The sequence below is a fragment of the Giraffa tippelskirchi genome, chromosome 2 (genome assembly GCF_054371585.1).
Source record: "Giraffa tippelskirchi isolate mGirTip1 chromosome 2, T2T-mGirTip1v1.2.pri, whole genome shotgun sequence".
In the NCBI taxonomy this organism is placed as follows: Eukaryota; Metazoa; Chordata; class Mammalia; order Artiodactyla; family Giraffidae; genus Giraffa; species Giraffa tippelskirchi.
Genome location: NC_137276.1, coordinates 35,844,018 through 35,863,893, shown reverse-complemented (window position 1 = coordinate 35,863,893; position 19,876 = coordinate 35,844,018). Strand labels below are relative to the sequence as shown.

The window sequence follows — 19,876 nt, the reverse complement described above, 5'->3', positions numbered from 1 at the left end:
AGGCTCTAGGGTGCATGGACTTCAGTAGTTGTGGCTCCTGGGTTCTAGAGCACAGACTCAGTAGCTGTGGCCCACGGGCTTAGTTGCTCCATGGCATGTGGGATCCTCCTGCATCAGGGATCGAACCTGTGCCTCTTGCATTGAGGATTCTTTACCATTGAGCCACCAGGTAAACCCTTTACATTGAATTCTTAACCTACTTGGAATTTATTTTGTCCTACAATATGAGATGAGGCTGGAGAAGGGAATGACAACCCACTCCAGTATTCTTGCCTGGAAAATTTCATGACAGAGAAGCCTGGTGGGTTACTGTCCATGGGGTCGCACAGAGTTGGGCACAACTGACTAACTAACACTAACTATGAGATGAGGAACCAAATGAAAAATTTCCCTCAAATATCTAACCAATATTCAGTAATAATTCATTCAATAATCCTTGCTTTTTGGCCCTTTTCCTATATTAAATATCTAAAAATATGTTGGTTTCTGGACTAATACAATGTTCTTACAATTCCATTTCTGTACTTCATGTATCTGTAGCTTGGCTATAAGGAATAGAACTTGCATTTTTCAGCAGAAGGAAGAGATCTCTTACTCATCCTTGCATATAGTCAGCTTTCTCCTTCCAAAGTGTGGGCCAGCTTTTGAATAGACAATAGCTAGCATCCAATTCTATCTAGGTCTTCCTGCTCATTACTGTTATACCACAGATGAAAGGACTGTCAGAATGTACGAAGCACCAGATTGAAGAAGCCCAGAATTAGGAAGCTTTATGTGTCTCACTGTCTGAATCCTCTATGGAAGAGCAGGTGCCCTGCTTACCAGTCCACTCATATTTTAAATTATACTATTTCAGTGTTGTATTAGGCAAAATCTTAGATTTAAAAAAAATAGCTAACACTTACTAGAGGGTTATATTTTTTCCATTTTTTTCTAATCATCATTAATGTTCTCAGTAAAGTTAAATATTTTCTAGATATAATTCATACTCAAATTTTTATTGAGGCAAACTACACATAACATGAAGTTAATCTTTATAGAGTGAACAATTCAGTGCCATTTAGTACATTCCCAATGTTTTATAACCACCATCTTTATTCTGTTCCAAAACATTTTTATTGTTCCGAAATAAAACTCTGTACCCATTAAGCAAGCACTTATTCTCCCTTGCCCCCAGCCCCTGGTACCCACTAATCTGCTTTCTGTATCTATGGGTTTATCCGTTGTAGATATTTCACATAAATAGAATAATACAATATGTAGTCTTTTTGCCTATCCTCTAAAATATTAGCATAACATTTTTGAGGTTCATCTGTGTTGTAACATATATCCATATGTCATTCCTTTTTGTGGCTAAATAATATTTCTTTGTATGTATATGCTGCAATTTGTTTATAGTTGTCAGTTAATAAATATTTGGGTTGTCTCTACCTGTTGGTTATTGTGAACGGTGCTACTATGAACATGTGTATTCATATATTTATTTGAGTACTTGCTTTTAATTCTTTTGGGTATATATGTAGGAGTGGAATTTCTAGGTCATATGGTAATTCTCTAACTATTTGAGGAACTGCCAAAATGTTTACCATAGTGGCTGTACCATTTTATATTCCCACCAGCTATGTATAAGGATTCCAATTTCTCCATCTTCACCAGTACTTGTTATTTTCCTTTTTTGTTTTTTATTTTAGCCATCCTTGTGGTGTGAAGTGGCATCTTGTGGTTTTGATTTGCATTTCTCTAATGAGCATCTTTTTATGTGCTTGTTTGTAATTTATATATTTTCTTTGGATAAGACTTAGCAGCAGCAGCAGCAGCAAGTCCTTTCCCCATAAATTGGGTTGTTTGTCTTTTTCTTGTTGAGTTGTGAGAGTTCTTTACATATTCTGGATGAACTAATTATGCTGTTTACTAGAGCTTTTTATCAGATATATGATTTGCAGATGTTTTCTCCCATTCTATGGGCTGTCTTTTCATTTTCTTGATAATGTCCTATGTACAGAAAAAATTTTTAAATTTTGATGAAGTCAAATCTGTTTTTTTCTTTTGTTGCTCATGCTTTTGATGTCATATCTAAAAATTCATTGCCAAATCCAACGTTATAAAGATTTATCTCTATGTTTTCCTTAAGAGTTTTATGGTTTTAGCTCTAATATCTTAGTCATGGATGTTTTGAGTTAATTTTTGTATGTGGTGTGAGGAAGGTGTTCAATTTCATTCTGTTGTAGGTAGATATCTAGTTTTCCTGGTACCATTTGTTGGAAAAATTATTCTTTCCCCATTGCATGGTCTTGGCACCCCCATGAAAGAGCAATTGGCCATAAACATATGGGTATATTTCTGAGCTCTCAATTCTATTCCATTGATCTATATGTCTGTCCTTGTGCTAGTATAATACTGTTTTGGTAACTGTAGCTTTGTGCTAAGTTTTCAAAATGGTAAATGTGATTCTTCCAATTTTTTTCTTTTTTTCATGATTGTTTTGGCTGAGAGTTTGTTATATGCCAGATGCTATTATAAACTTTAGCACACATTATGTTATGTAATTTGTGACAAATTTGTAGTGTAAATATTAATATCCACATTTTGCAGGTTAAGTGATTTGGCCAAGGTTACAGATTTGGTAGTAGTTATAGGATTAAAACTAAAATGAACTCCAGAGCCTACTTTCTTAAGAACTACACATACTGTTTCTGCCAAAGATGAAAGATCACTGTAGCTTAGTGACCATGTTTTCTTTAGGTCAAAGGCTAGAAATCTGTCTGTCCTATGAACATTTCTCATTTGGTAACTCACAATCAGGCTAACCTGGTTATACAGAACAGATATACTGAAATCCATTATTCTTTTTTTACATTTAGTACTTAATTTTTAAGGTTTGTGACTGCTCAGACATTTTGCATCTTCCTCTGTCTTCCTCTTTTTGTGATCTTATTTTTTCAGATGGATGTTGTGAGGTTATTTTCTATTTTGAGAAAATTACACAAATCTGATTTATTACCACAACAGCTCAGAAGTGGTTCCTGTTGAAACCCTTCCACCCTGTCAATTCTGTAAGATTCTGTCATTCTCCTTCACACGACAGGAAACTACTGAGTATGGGTGATACTCAATAGTGTGTTTTGAACTGAATTGCTATTGAAAAAAATCTCAGCCTCCTTAGATGTGTCAAAGCAAATATGAAGATTTTGCCATCATATGTGTATATGACTTTGAAAGTAAATACACAAAGCATACTGTATTGGCAAGCTGTTTCTATGTCTTTGATGTAATATTTATTTATTATTTACATTCAGTAAGATTATTCACTCTTTGCCATATACATCTGTGTTTTGACAATACACCATTGTATAACCACTAGCACACAGGATAGAGAACTGTTACATCACCCCCCAAAATTCCCTCCTCTTCCTGCCCCACTTCTCACCCCCAGTCCCTGTAAACACTAATTTGCTCTCTGTTCCTATAGTTTTTCCTTTTCTAGAATGTCATATAAATGGAATCATATAGTGTGTTGCCTTTTGAGTGCAGCTTTTTTCACTTAGCATAATGCAGTTTTGATTCATCCATGTTCTTAACTTTTAGCAATAGTTAGCTCTTCTTACTGCTGAGTAATATTCCACGGTATGGATGAGCCCTATCCATTCACCACCTGAAGGACGTTTGGATTGTTTCCAGTTTGGGGGAATTACAAGTAAAGCTTCTATAAGCAGTTGATGTAGAAGTTTTTGTGTGATTGTAAATTTAATTCTGGAGTTACATAATAAATGTGAGTTTAACTTAATGAGAAACTGCCAAACTGTTTTTCACTTTCTTAAAGCTGTTGTAACAAATTACCACAAACTTGATGGCTTAAAACAACAGAAATGGATTATTTCACAGTTCTGGAGCCTAGAAGTCTGAAATTGGTTGGCAGGGCCGTACTCCTTTTGAAGGCTCTAGGGGAGAATCCTTCTTTGCCTCTTCCTAGGTTTGATGGCTCCTGGTGGTCCTGGCCGTTCCCTGGCTTTCAGCTGCATCACTTCAGCCTCTGTCGTGGTCCTTCATATCATCTTCTTCTCTCATGTGTCTTTCTGAGTCCTCTCCTCTTTTTTCAAGGACACCAGTCATTGGATTTAGGGCCCACTCTAATCAATTATTGCTGGGAAAAATTGAAGGCAAAAGGTGACAGAGGATGAGACGATTAGATAGTATCACCACCTCAATGGACATGAGTGTGAGCAAACTCCGGGAGATAATGAAGGACAGGGAAGCCTGGTGTGCTGCAGTTCCATGGGGTCACAAAGAGTTGTACATAACCTAGCAACTGAACCACAACAACTGATCAGTTATGACCACATCTTAGCTAATTTTATCTGCAAAGACCCTACTCAAATAAGGTCACACTCCGAGGTTCAGAGTGAATGTGAATTTTGGTGGTGGAGGAAGAAACACTTATTCAATCCACCATAGTGGCTATGTCATGTTGCATTCCCACCTGCAGTATGTGAGCATTCCTGTTGCTCCCAATCCTTACCAACACTTATTATTGTAAAAAAAATAAAAATTAAGAGCCATTATAATAGTGTGCTGTCTCATTGTGGCTTGAATATGCATTTCTGTCATGACTAGTAATGTTGAGCATCTTTTCATGTACTTATGTTCCATTTGTATATCTTCTTGGGTGTCAATTCAAATCTTTCCCCCATTTTAAATACTTTGTTTTTTCTGTATTGAGCTTTGAAGTTTCTTTATATATTCTGGATATAAATCCTTCATCATCATGTAAATATTTTTCCCAGTTTGTGGCTTGTCTTTTCATTTTCTTAACAGTAGTTTTTCATAGAACAGAATTTTAGAATTTTGATAAAGTTCAATTTATCAATTTTTTTCTTTTATGGCTTACAATTTAGATGTTGTGTCTAACAACTCTGCCTAATTCGAGGTCACAAAGCCTTTCTCTTGATGTATTTTTGAAGCAAAAAAGATTTTTAAAGGGACTTCCCTGGTGGTCCAGTGGTTAAGCCTCCAGGCTTCTACTGCAGGGGACATGGGTTTGATCCCTGGTCAGGGAACTAAGATCCCCCATGTAGTGCAGTGTGGGCAGAAAAAAAAATTTTCTTTTTTCATTGAAGTGTGGTTGATTCAAACTGCCATCCTAACTTCTGCTACAGAGCAAAGTGACTCACTCACATTCTTTTTTCATACTCCTCTCCTTTATGGTTTATCACAGGATATTGAATACAGTTCCCTGCACTACACAGTAGGACCTGGATGTTTATTATCTCATATATACTGGCTTGCATCTGCTAATCCCAAACTTTCGATCCTTCTTTTCTCCACCCATCTCTCTTGACAACCACAAGTCTGTTCTCTATGTCTGTGAGTCTGTTTCCACTTTGTGGATACATTCTTTTGTGTCATATTTTAGATTCCACATATGTGACATAATATGATATTTGTCTTTCTCTTTCTGACTTACTTTGTCTGGCATGACAATCATGTTCATCCATGTTGTTGCAAATGGCACCATTTCATTCTTTTTTATAGTTGAGTAATATTCCGTTGTATATATGTACCACATCTTTATCCATTCATCTGTCTATGGACATTTAGATTGTGAAATAATAAAGATTCAATCTGGTCTAATATCAAGTTGATTTAAGAGAAAATGCTTGGGTTTACTCAATATTATAAAGAGATTAATTCAGTTAAATTAATTGATGGTTTAGCATTCAAACAATGTCTTCATGACTCCATCATTATTTTTCAGCTCTTATTTCCTCTAAACACAGAGGCTTCCATCTCAGGCAAAGTCTTTCTTCATGGTCAGAGACTCTAGGTTTAGTGACTTCAGAGGATAGAAGTAGTTCTGTTCCCCAACAGTTCCATCAAAAGTCCTGGGACTTTCTCTCATCGGACTGCCTTGGTGAACATGCATTTATCTCTGAACTTATCACCATAGCCTGGAGATGGAATAATATCATTGGCCAGGTCTTGGTCTTGTCCCTACCCTTAGAGGGAGGGGTGGAGAGAGGTCAGCCACACCTGAATCACAAGGCTTGAGAGTGGTTAAATGAATTTCTAGTAGAAAACTAGGCAGATGTTAACAGAAAAGGGGGAACAAGATGATTGTCAGGTAAACATGACTTTCCACTACAACTGCAAAAATGCCCTTTGTAACTTGCTTTGGGCTAAATTGTGTCCTCTCCCCCAATTTCTGTATTGAAGCTCTTACCCCTAATGTGATACTATTTGAAGATGGGGCCTTTGGGAGATAAATAGGTGTAGATAAGGTCATAAGAGTAGGGGCCTCATGATAGGATTACTGAGCTTAGAAGAAGGAACATCAGAGAGTTAGCTCTCTGTCTCTGCTCTCTCTGCCACGTGAGGACACTGCACAAAGAGGGCCATCTGAAGATCAGGAAGAGGGCGCTCATCAGAGCCTGACCATACTGGCACCCTGATCTTACACTTCTGGCTGCCAGAATTGTGAGAAAATAGTATCTGTTGTTTAAGCCACCCAGTCTATGGTATTTTTATTATGGCAGCCCTAGCAGACTAATACTCAACAGCTCTTTATCAGTTTCCAACATTTGCTGTAATCAAAGCAACAGCTAGCCTTCATCAATTGCTTTCCCTGTGCTAGACACTGTGCCCTGTTTTCTCAACAATTCTCTGGGGAAGATACTATTACTCTCATCCTTATATTACATAAGGAAACTAAAGTTCAGTGACCTTGGATAACGTGCCCATGGCTATGAGGTGGTAGCCAAGGGCCCCAAGCCAGGTCCGTCTGACCTCAGAGTCCAGCCTAGTGACCACTGTGTTGTTGCTGTTCAGTCGATAAGTTGTGTCCAACTCCTTGCGACCCCATGAACTGCAGCACGCCAGGCTTCCCTGTCCTTCACTGTCTCCTGGAGTTTGCTCAAACTCATGTCCATTGAGTCAATGATGCCATCCAGCCCTTTCAATCTTCTGCTGTCCGCTTCTACTCTGTCCTTAATCTTTCCCAGCATCAGGGTATTTTCTAATGAGTTGGCTCTTTATATCAGGTGACCAAAGTACTGGAGCTTCAGCTTCAGCACCAGTTCTTCCAATGAGTATTGATTTCCTTTAGGAACCACTGTGTACCACTTTGTACCACTGTATACCACTATGTAACCACTTTAGTAACCACTATGATATACTGTTATCTCTCCCCAGCCTCCCAACCAGCCAGTCTGTCCTCTTCTGCCCTGACTTGACCCTTTCACTGACATGAAAAAATTGACCAGGGCAGTGATTTTTCAGCATTTCAGTCCCAGTGACAGACGAACTCCGCCTCCTACTAATTTCTGGATTCAGAGCGCAGACAGGTTTCTTGCCCTTTCCCTCATAGCAACTAAACTCTGCTTTGAATTAGTGGGGCATCTTGGGCCTAACAGATTTCTGCTTTGACTCCTAGACACAAGACTATTTCTTGCCCTTCCTCCAGGAGCAAACAAGCATCACCTTGTCCTCCAAACTAGGGCTTGGAGTATGAATGGACTTCTCCAGGTACTCCTGCTCTGCCCTCAAACCTTGGCAGATAATGTAGGACTGTACCACCAAGAAAAAGGATCTTACAGGTCTACTGTCTGCTTCTAGTCTTTCTCATGGGTACCAAGTGGATACTAATGGAAAAGAGATGACAAGCTGGCAGGAATTTCTCTTGTGTCTGGAGTGCTTAGAGATTCTTGACTGTCATGCTAGCCCACACTCAGCCTTTAAGAATTTTTCTTCTTACTCAATTTTATGATCACTGATTCTTCCCATTCTTTGCCATGAGAAAGAGTTGATACGTCTTTTCTCTCCTCAGAAGGGCTTGTTATCCTTTGGAATTCAGTTACCTTGGTTGTTTTGCAGCTCCATTCTCTGATGGACTGAAAATTTTTAGTGTTGTAGCTTATGCCTTTTGTCATTATGGGAGCAGCATTCTCTAGAAGCTTTCTAACTGAGAAGTAGAAATTCTCAGTTCCAAGCTTAGAAAAGTAGTTTCCAAAACAATTGTGAGAAAAATACCAGCCACACAGAGTGTGGATATGGGGAAGAAAAGATTCTGAGATCAAATAAGCTTGCAAACTTTAGTGTGTCTTATTCTCTTTTGGATATTTACATGGCCCATTAACATCTTAAAGGCTCTGAAAAGTCCTGAAGAATAAAGAAGTAAATTTAATCTTATTTAGCAAAGCATGCTTAACATTTGTTTGGTCTGAGAACACTTTGCTTGTGTAGCACTCATTATTTTCATTAGAATGACTATTCTGTGAACATAACTTGGAAAATAGTGGTTTAGATATTCATACTTTATTTTCTGGAAACCTGGAACCCCAACAGAAAGAGTTCCCTCAAGGTAGTGCCAGAGTCCTTGTGGGTATTCCTAAAACCAAAAGCCATCCTGACAGGGTGCTGAGTGGTATTGAGGCACTCAAAATTGGTCTCTGTCATAGTGTCTGATCTTGTGTACTATGACTTCAGAGGGATACCTGAATGTATGAAACACAAAGATGAATCACAGAGTCAAAATCAATGTCTGAAAGTCTGTGGATCATTCCTCTGGCTCTCCTGAAGAGTCTGACACACCCCATTTCACTATCTAAAACCAATCATAAATCTCTTCCTGGACCCTGTATTTATACAACTTGTTCTGTTGGCTTCTAGTCACCATCCCCACTGTGCTGGGGGTACACCTGGAATATGCATCTGCTATTGTATAGTAGGGCTGGCTGGGAACCTATTTTATGGACCCTCATGCTAGTTTGAAATGAAATCTTTAGCCTTAACTTACACACATTAGTTTTTTGACCCTGGTCTGTCCTATAGGTTTGAGAGTCCCTGCTCTCCACCCCTCAGTTATATTATCATTCTTTGAAGTAGCCTAGACATCTGTTGTTTCCATCTCCATGTATCCCTTTCAATTCTCCTCTTGGGGTTCCAACTCACTCCCTTTGAAGAATTTACTGTCCTCCATTCCTTATTCAGGTAGTGCCAATCCGTAATTGCTGGCAAGGACTGGGATTTAAACCCAAGGAGTCTGACTCCAAAATCTACTTCCATAGTATTACACTATCCTGCTTCCTAGTTCTGTAGTATATCACTTTTCGCTTATATGGCATTTACTTTTTGTTACTCTGAGCAGTGTATATATATAATTTCTTATATTATAGAGGTTCTTCCTAGCTGTTTGCATAGCTGCATGTAAGACATATTGAAGTTAAGATTATTTTAAAAATAGGTAAAAGTTCTCATTTCATAATGGGGAAATCATTTTTTACTAGTTTTGGCGATGGCACAAATTAGGTTCTTTTTGAAAAATAATGATGTTTACTCTGAAACCTTTGGTCCTTTTTATTCCTTAGTCACTTGGCCACGTAGCCATGAGTGATAATTAGGGAAGCTAACAGCTTTTTCAGGATACTAGCCTAATTACCCTAGAACCATCAACTATGAATCAAGAAGTCTATCGTGACTTCATTGTTCACTACACAAGTTATATGGTCCCCTATTTCTTCCATGCCTATCTCTGTCTCTCAGTCTAAAATGATATTTAACTAAGTAATCAGGTATATTAACTATTCACAGCCCAGGCAGGTGTGGGCAAATAACCCCTGCAATAATCCATTGGCAGCCTCAGAAATGGCTGGCTGTGAGTAAGCACACAGCACTTACTCCGGTCCTTCTTATGTGTTTGCGGATACATTTACAATTTCATGCACAGTTTTAAATGTTAAGCATTAATTGGAAATGGGCACTGAAGCATCAATAGAGTCTACATTTTGCCCTTTTTAATGAAAATGCTAGATATAGATTTAATGCAAAATTAAACATTCAGCTCACTATGTTCTACTCCAGTTAATTAGCCAGTGTTTGCCATCTTTTTAAAAACCGGGAGTTTAATGCCTCATTTCACATGGTTTTGTTAGGGACAGATAGAAAGCTGATAAACAGTCCATTTGTTCTCTTACAGTAGCTGCCAGCCACACCACTGGAGTCAAGCTTCAGTGCTCATTGCCTTTACAAACCCTGTTGTGAGTTGAAGTGGCTGCTTTTGAATATTTGACTGAAGCAGAGCCTTGGTGAGAGGAAGGAACAGAGGAACTTTCTCAGAGGAACACAGACTTGGCTTTGTTGGACAGTGGCCTCAGAGTTGTGAGTTCTGAAATGACTCAGTGAACCAAAAGGGAACAGAGCATCAGTGAGCCCCTCCTGCGTGCTGTTCTAGATCTTTGTATCCATTAGCCCCACAACAATCAGCACAGCCCAGAGAGATCCATGCGACTACCTCCACCCAGCCAGATGAGGAAACCAGGGCCCAGAGGTGAAGCTGAGCAGCTAGTAAGTGGATTTGAAACCACTCACTACATCACACTATCTCACAGCGAAGGACTGCACTCTCCTGTCTCTACCAGTAGTACATTATTTGTCCTTCAAGGAGGTTACCTATGCCACCTCCTCCAGGAAGTCATTGCTTATTGCCTGCTGTTGACTATCCTTCTTAGTGTATTTTTATTGCACTTTATCTGTGCTTCCAATGTAGCCCTTAGGACTTTCTACCTTTGATTATATTAATTGAATACCTGTCTGACTCCCTGTGAGAGGAAGGACTAGCTCTCAGATCACCTTTGTAAATACCGTGGGACTGTGCCTATCAAAGATACTCAATAAATGTCCATTGAAATGTTTATAAAGTAGATGGATCTTAACATTTCAAATCCTATTTCCAGAATTATGGGAAACACTATGGGGAAGGGACGGGTCCTGTAGGAAATCTCCCTTGATCTGAATCCCAGCTGAACTACCTAAGGCAAGTCACAGAGCTTCTCTGAATTTCGGGTTTCTTGGCATATATAAAGTAAGAACAATGATAGTACCTACTTCAAAATGTTGTTGCTAAATTTCAACAAAATATGGCATGTATAGTGCTTGGTGCAGTGCCTGGTATACAGAAAATATTCAGTTATTATTTTTCTGAAAACTGAAGATTTTACAGCATAGCAAGAGACTATGTGGCACTTGATTTGTCCACAATTTTAAAATCTAAAAGAAAGGGGGATTGGATTGAGTGATGATGGAACTGACAGACCTGAAGGACCATTTGATAATGACCAACCAAATAAGATATGAAAAGAGAAATGATTACAAAGTCCCAGGTTTTGGCAGGCCTTGGATTCATCATGTGTCTGGACCCAACCATGTACTCCAGTTGTGGTCCAGGATGCAGGCCTCAGATTTATGTAGGAAAGAAGTGTAGAATATACGTAGAATGGTTTATGACAGTGACTTTTCACTGACATAGGTGTCATATTTTCCAAACCTACCTAATCATTTATACCAGAAGGACAGGCAAAGAGAGAAATGCTCATAGTTCAGAGAACTAGTTCAATAAACCAAGGCACCATTCTGTCCTTGTTCAGGAAGTTTACTAATGAATTGACTCACCTGCTTGCCCGTGTAAGACAGTTTGACTCAGGGTGAGCCTCTCAACATCTCTTTGAGGTTGAATCTCCTCATAGATAAACACGGGTCAAAATACAGATACCTCCTCTCTGTTTCCCTCTCTGGGCCTCAGTTTCCCATTTGGTAAGTGACCAGACAGCCTCTCAGCCTCTTCTGTGGTCAGTCTTCCATTGCTCTGCTCTCCTTGGGATGCTGTGAAGTCAGTTCAGCAATATTGCCCAAGCTGTTGGGGACTTCCTGACCCCTGGCTCTGCTGGATACCAACCGATTAGAAGAGCTGATGGATACAAAGGGAAAAACTTTCTCCCCCAGCAGGAGGACAGCTGACTGACTGGCGGTTCTCCTGAGTGACTCCTCAGAAAGGGGAGAGTGGGGCCAGCTGGCAATGGCTGTGTCTCCCTTCCTTTCCTGGCCATCTGATCTCTGCTTGCATGTAATAGCCCTCCCTTTGGGCAGCAGGCAAGTGGCAGGAGGGCCCAGATGTCTACATTTTCTAAAGCAAACAGGCACCTTCCAGGACTCTTGCCCCGACATAGCAGCCCCACTCTCACGGAACTCTAGAAGCAGCCCACTGTGAAGAGAAGAGAAGGGCAGGAGGTCTTGCAGTCTAGACTCTTTGGCTCCAACTGGCCGGAAAAGTCAACAGCCTTCAACAGAGTTTCCCAAGCCCCATGTGTGCCAGCAGCAACGGCACCTGAGGAGGTTGTTGTAAGACAGATTTGTGGGCTGTAGACTAGAACTCTGTGATTCAATAGGTGAATGGTGGGCCTGAGCATATTATTTTTAACAAACTTCCCAAGGCGTTCTTGTGCACAGTTAGGCTTGGGAATCCCATTGGTTTAGTTCATGGGGGAATAGAGAAGATTAGGGGAGTCTGGTTGGCAAAACACATCAGCTCCACCCATGCCCCAGTGGCACGGGCAGTTCGTAGTGTCCCAGCTGCTTCTAGATGTGCCTGTGTGTGAGTTAACATCTCAGAACCTTAGTTATCACATCTCTAATATGAGAATCATGGCAATGACCCCAGAGTATTAATGTGAAGGTTAAATAGACAGTATCTACCGAGCAGTTGGCCGAGGGCTTGGCAGAGTGAGCACTTAGGAAGTGTTGGTTGTTGTCATTGTTACTGTGTTATAACTTCTGAAAGAAGCTTGACTGTTTTCTGACTTGTGTGTCATGAATTCATCTTATTCCAAAGAGTCTTTCTATAAATTTTTAAAAAATTAATCTTATTGATTTATTTATTTTTGGCTGTGCTGGGTCTCTGTTGCTGCGTGGACTTTTCTCTAGTTGTGGTGAGCAGGGGCTACTCTCTAGGTACGGTGCTCAGGCTTCTCACTGTTGTGGCTTCTCTTGCTGCAGAGCATAGGCTCTAGGGTGTGTGGGCGCCATACTTGTGGCTCCTGGGCTCTAGAGCACAAGCTCAATTGTGGCCCATGGGCTTAGCTGCTCCTCACATGTAGGATCTTCCCAGACCAATGATGGGACCTGTGCCTCCTGCATTGGCAGGTGGGTTCTTTACCACTGGAGACACCAGGTAAACCTTCAAAGAGTCTTTCTGAGAGGCCAGTAGATTTTATACTGACTTTAAGTAAATAAATAAAAGGAAAAAGAAGCAGCTAGATTTTGAGTGGGGCCTGAGACTTCTGAAAAGGCAGAGGGAGGTACAGGCAGACAGCTGGAGGGTTGTGGGCTGTGGGTAGAGGGGAAAGAGTGCTGAGTGGGAGTCAGGAGACTTGGGTCTAGGCTTGGCTCTGAGCATATGTCAGATCTTGGTTAAATCATGTGACCATCCTGGCCTCCTTTTTTTCCCCTCACTTGTACAGTGGAACTGCCTTGGAATACATCTAAGGTCTTGTTCTCTAAACGATTTACCTCAGAGCCCCCTGAGGAGTCACATTTCCAACACTTTTTACAAAAACAGCTTGTGGAATTAGGCTAAAAAATGTCAAATATTTGTTCAGTTGTATACATGGTTGTTAGAGTATTCCTTAAATTGCTTGTACTTTTGAAATATTTAACAACAACAAGCTAAGCTATCATTTGCAAATGCCAGGTGATTGGTTCACGTTAATCCCAGCTGGCAAGACCCTGATCAAAATGGGGAAGCAGGCAAGATGGCGTTCAGTGGTCCTCCAGATGTGTGATGGCTCCTCAATTCCTGTTGGGATTTCGCCTCTACACCCTACTCTACATGTTTTCAAGTTCTTCAGCCATCCAGAGCCTCCCTTCCTCAAGGACTTGTTTTTCCAGGGCTCCCAGTCTCATTGTGGGACTGACCTGAGGTTATGAAGGCCTAATGTGATTTAATTTCAATTTCTGCTTCTATTCATAAGCCAAACAGCATGCATGTCAGACCCATGCTTGTGAGCAGGGAGGCTGGCGAGGGAGTTTTGTTGGAGGATGAAGGTCATACATTGTCCCTTGAACTCAGATCTGGGCACCAAACAGATTTTTCCCATTTGATTTTAACCCAAATGATGCATCTTGAACTGAAAAGCTAATATTCTTCTCTTAAAGTGATTTACATTTAACAATGAACCCTTTTGCCACAGGTGGTTATGTCCCATACTTTGGAGCTCTGGACTCTTGCAGAGGGTCTTCTAATCTGACTACTGGTTCTATCCTGGCCTGAACCCGCCCAAGCCAGCCTCTCCCTTGTTAGCTTTAGATGTCTTGCATTCTCTCCCAGGGCTCTTCTCCAAGTCTCTTGGACCTTTACACCTTGCCTCATCTGCCATTCATTCAAGTCTGCGCCGAGGAAGATTTTGCCCATTGAAGACCCTCCCCAGGGTAAGGGTTTTTCTTACCCCTGCCTCCAAATATTTCCGAGGAAGGCTGACTGTGCAGCCTCTCAGAGCCTCCATTTCCTCATCTGGAAATCGAGGGAATATAATAATCCTAGCTGCAAGGATAGAGTCGGACACGACTGAAGCGACTTAGCAGCAGCAGCAGCAGCAGCTGCAAGGATTAAATGATCCAGTGGCGAGAAAGTGCCTTGCACATGGCCATAATAAATGACCAATAAGCAGTAGCAACTCTTGTTAGCTATCAAGACATTAAGTCTTAGTGCCAGCTACTTTCAAACCCTCAGCTCTTAAGCCACCCCTTTAGCCCTTGCTGCACACATTCACTGACTCTAACAAATGCCAACAACTGATCGGTTTATTTAAACTCCTGGTCAGTGATGGTTGATTGTCTGGAATGCCATTTGTGTTTGCATGGTACATCTCAGATCTCAATTAGCCACTGAAGTCAAGTAGCTCGAAAAGGAATGTGATTGGAGGACATGCCATAGTTTCCCAACTGAGAGGCTCAAGGCTTCCTGGGAGATCTTTGTTTTTCTCCTTCAGTGGACATGTGTAGAGGGGCAGCTTCTAAGAAGGGATATGGCCTTTAGCTCTCAAGGGGCTTTGGAGTGGCTGAGTCCTCCTGCCTACTAGGCAATATATTCACAATAAGTTCAGTTCATTTGTGTGGTCCTTTCTTTGCCTTATACACTAGACTCTTGGAAGCTGGCTCATCCTCTTATAAAAGGACGCTGAGTAGAGTCATACAGTAAAGGGAGGTAAACATTCTTTTAAACTAATTTATCAATTTAACACAGCATGGTGGTGTTGGGTTACCAGGGTCAACAGCCAGCAGTCACATTCCTCAGTTGTTTGATTGGTGAAATGCATTAACAAACAGCCAGTAAAACTCTTTCTGATTAATCATGTTGATAAGTTGTTGTTTTTTTTTTGTAATGTGCTACTAGCTTTTTAATGTAATCTGCTTGGACAGCAGCCATTCTGGTGAAGTGTCTTGACTTATCTAAAGAAGCCTTGATGAGAAGGCTACCGGGCCCGGAATTTTATTGTGATATCATGTAATCATTAACGCATGTGGCTACTGCCTTCCTGCATATTTGCTTCCTTTCTTGAAACGAAGGAACGGTTTGTAGAGTAAGGGCAACAGGTAAGCAAGGATGAGCCCCAGAAGCAGTGAAAGGAAAGAAGGATGCTATGATGAGCTGAACCTGAAAACAGTGACTTATCCTCAGGAATAAAAATTTTTGAAAACACGAGTAAGAACTTCAATGAGCACTCTTTTAAAGGTGAAGGAAGGCAAGTCTGCTTTTCTCTCAAGAAGTGGAAATCTAGATCTGGGTTTTTCCACCTCAGTACTGTTGACATTTTGGGTTGGAAAATTCTTTGTTTTGGAAGCTGTCCTGTGAATTGTGGGATGTTTAGCATCTACCTAGTAGGTGCCAGTAGCTGTCCCCTCATTCCTTTTTGGCAATCAAAAAGGTCTTCAGACATTACCCAATGTCCCCTGGGGGACAAAACTGCCCTTAGTTAAGAGCCATTGTCCTAGTTGTACAGTTTGAAAATTTCAAATAACCTATTATGACTCTGCTGACCTCATTTCATCATATTATTTAAGGCACAATGAAACGTTGAATTCTTCCTGGGGCCCTTTTTCACCTGGACTGTTCCTTCATCTGTTCTCTATCCACCAAGACCTTCAGTCTACATTGTCTCCTTCTCCCACACCCTTTTCCTCTTCTTCCTTCTCCTTCTTCCACACACAGAACCCTGTACCGAGCAACTGTCCAGTAACAGCATGCCAAATAACCAGGGAATTCTTTCTCCCCCCAGGTTTGTGAAGCCTTGGAGGCAACCTAGATAAAAATCCCTCCAGTTATTCAGAGATAAAATGAATATTCTTTAATTAAAAATAGGCATCTAAAGGGTAACAATTTAAATGGGTTGAGAGACAGCAGGAGTAAGTGGTAAAATTGCTGAAATTAAACATAATTCACTACTATTAAGCGCTTACTAGGTACCACACGCACTACCTTATTTAACTCAGATGTTGTTCCCATTTTGCAGATGAGGAAATAGAGGTTTAGTGAAGTGATCTGTTCAAGTTACTTGAACCGGAGCTGAACCAGCAAGCGGGAGGGTTTGAACCTAGGCAGACTGACTCTGGGGCGGGTACTCGGCCCCTCGTCATACAGCTGCAACCCCAAACAGGTGAAGGATCACTGAACGGGGCTGGGGACCAGGAGGAGGGGTGACTTTTCAGGAGTTGTAAGAACAACTTGGCTGATTCTAGAGGCCCCAGCTTTCAGTGTCTGGGCCTATGCAAATAATGAAGTGAATGTGGTCCCATTTCTTTGTTTCCATCTGTCTTAGTGAAACTGCCTCTGCTTAGCGGTGTGGAGTATTGCTTTCCCAGTTTAGAAAGTTAATTTAAAAATGCAGCTGAAGTGAAGAATATGGTTCAAGAGAGTGCCCAGCTAGCAGGTGTTAGGTGAATAGGGTGGGGGCAGGGAATGGTGGGTTGGAGAATCGAGAAATAAGTTGAACCTTTGACCCTTGAAGAATGTGAGAAAAAAGAAAAAGAAAAGAAAGTATAGACGTAGGTCCAGAGCCTTGGCAGTACCTATCCCTGGACCTGTCCTAAAAAGTCTGTTTTTGCTCATTTTGTAGTTCTGATAGAAAAGCACAAAGAGGTAGTTGTAGTTTCCAGTGTCTTGGGGGTAAGATTGTATGCAAACGTTGAAAAAGATATCCCCACGCCCTTGTATGCTACAGAAGTAAACATGTTTACTGGAGAAAAATTAGAAACAAGAGAGAAAAATGTAAAAATAGCCGACAATCCCATCATATAGCAGAATCCACTGTTTACATACTGTGAACCATAGTCTTGCAGGTTGCAAAGAAAGTCTTCAAGTGAGTTGTAATCAAATGATGGGATGAGCAAGATGGGAAGGAGGGAGGAAAGGAGAGGCCATGGTAAAGGCCAAAGTTAACTAAATCAACCCTCTTGTATCAGCGATGGGCCTGCTTTAATAATCCTGCAGGGAGCAGAATGTCACCTCCTAACTTTACCACTTACCACAGGCATCATCTCTGCCTTGCTCTAAACCCTCTGCTCATGCCTGGAGCAAGGCCCCTCAAGGACCTTTGAGAACCCTGCATCCCCTACAGAGGCTGCTCCAGGAGCCAGTCATCCACGCGTGCATTCCTGAACATGCTTACTTGGCCGTCTCTCCTAAGTAGTGCTTCAAGAATCATAGCCTGAAAAGACTCTCTAAACTCTAGGGTTCTCTCTAGAAACTACCTCTCCTGGGCCTTCTGACAGGCTGCACCACTGGAAGGCCTGAGGAAAGACAAAGTCACACCATCATTGGGAAAGCTCCTGTTTGGGCTGAAATCTGCTGTCAGCCTGTCTTCCACTCCATTGCTATGTGACCCGATGCTGTGTGTCTATGTGTGTGTGATGCTGTGTGTCTGTGCCATGACATGTGATTTAGATGTGTCTTCCCTATGAGGGTGGAAGATGCTTTTCTCCTAAAATGATTGTGTGATGTGCTTTTTCTAAGCCTATAACATTTTATTTATTATTACTTTTTTATGGAAGTATAGTTGATTTAGTTTTAGGTGTATTACAAAGTGTTTCAGTTTTTTTAATGTACATATATATATATATATTCTTTTTCAGATTTTGTTTCCATTATCGGTTATTCCAAGATATTAAATATAGTTCCCTGTTCTATACAGTAGCTTCTTGTTTATCCATTTTATATATAGTAGTGTGTATCTGTTAATTCAAAACTTCTAATTTATCCCTCCCCTGTACCTCTCTCCTTTGGTAGCCATAAGTTTGTTTTCTGTGTCTGTGAGTCTATTTGTCTTGTAAATAAACTCATTGTATCATTTTTTTTTTAGATTCCATATGTAAGTGATAGTGTATGATATTTATCTTTCTCTGTCTGACTTACTTCACTTAGTATGATAATCTCTAGGTCCATCCATGTTGCTGCAAATGATATTATTTCATTCTTTTTTATGGCTGAGTAATATTCCATTGTGAAATATGGCATAGATATAAATGATGTAGGATATATATATATACATATATATATGTGTATATATATATATATATTCTTTATCCATTCATCTATTAATGGACATTTAGGTTGCTTCCATGTCTTGGCTGTTGTAAATAGTGCTGCTGTGAACATTGGGGTTGCCGTATATCTTTTCAGATTAGAATTTTCCTCTTTTCCAGTTTTATGCCCTGGTGTGGGATTGCTGGATCACATGGTAGCTCTATTTTTAGTTTTTATAAGGAACCTCTGCACTGTTCTCTGTAGTGGCTATGCTAATTTACATTCCCACCAACAGAGTAGGAGGGCTCCATTCTCTCCACACCTAGTGGAGAGACACCTCTAGTATTTATTATTTGTAGACTTTTTTAATGATGGCCAGTCTGACTGGTGTGACTTTTTTTAATAGAAAATTCATCAATAGTACAAAAGGGCACATATGGTAAAAACTGTCTCCCTCCAGCCTCTTTAATCTCTCAGTTCTCTTCCCCAGAAGCAGCCATCACTACTAATTTCTTGTGTATTCATCTGGAGAGATTCCATGCATGTACAAATATGGCCCCTTTGTTCTGTTCCACGAGGCCAGGGTGAATATTTTTAACGTACAGCTGAGTCTGTCATTCGCTTTCGGGAATTTGCAGGACTGAGATCCAAAGCTCTAACAGGTCGCCTGAAGCCCCACCCAGCTCAGCAGTCTCCTCTTGAGGAAAGCTTTTGCTCTGTGCTCCAGCCACACTGGCCCACCCTCCATGCCTGCCTCAGGACCTTTCTTTATGGTTTTGGGACCTCTGACCTGGCCACTGCACCTGGATTTTCTCTCCCCTTATTTTGCCCAGCCAAGCTCCTTCAGGTCTTCGTTTACATACCACTTCCTCAGAGGGGCCTTCCTGACTTCCTTCTTTAAACTGAGCCCTTCACTGTCCTCTCAGCACAGCCAGATCACTTTGGAGCATTTTCTTAACTTGTGCTTATATATCTGTTTGTGTGACTATGTGTTTAGTGTCCATCTCCAGCTAGACCATGAGCTCCCTGAAAGGCAGGGACCCCAGCATCCCACACAATGAGAGCGCCCGATATCCCACATACAGTGCTCAAGTTATTGAGGGAATAAATGAAGTCCTGACTGAATATTTGGTTTGTTTGGAAGCATTTGTGCTTTTGTGTGCTTTCTGCTCTTTTCCCCTGCCCCTCCATCTCCCCTGTGCCTTTTAACTTAACAAATTTTATGGAAAATGTCAAATGTACCTAAAAGTGGTGATGGTTTAGTCGCTAAGTCATGTCCGACTCTTGAGACCCCATGGAATTTTCCAGATGAGTGGGTTGCCATTTCCTTCTCCAGGGGATCTTCCCCCCCCGAACCCAGGGATTGAACTCTGGTCTTCTACATTGCAGGCTTATTCTTTACTGACTGAGCCACCAAGGAAGCCCTTATATAGAAGTAGGAAGGCCTATATGTTGATCCCCTATGTACACATCACATAGACTCACCAGCTGTCAAGATTTTGCCACATTTGTGTAATTTTTCCCCTTTACTTTCTT

General features: G+C 40.9%; 1 protein-coding gene across 6 annotated transcripts in view; it reads left to right on the top strand.

Annotated features, from left to right (window-relative positions):
• Window positions 1-19,876, top strand: part of EXOC6 (exocyst complex component 6) — a 313,607-nt gene that overhangs the window by 10,392 nt on the left and 283,339 nt on the right. The window lies entirely within an intron of this gene.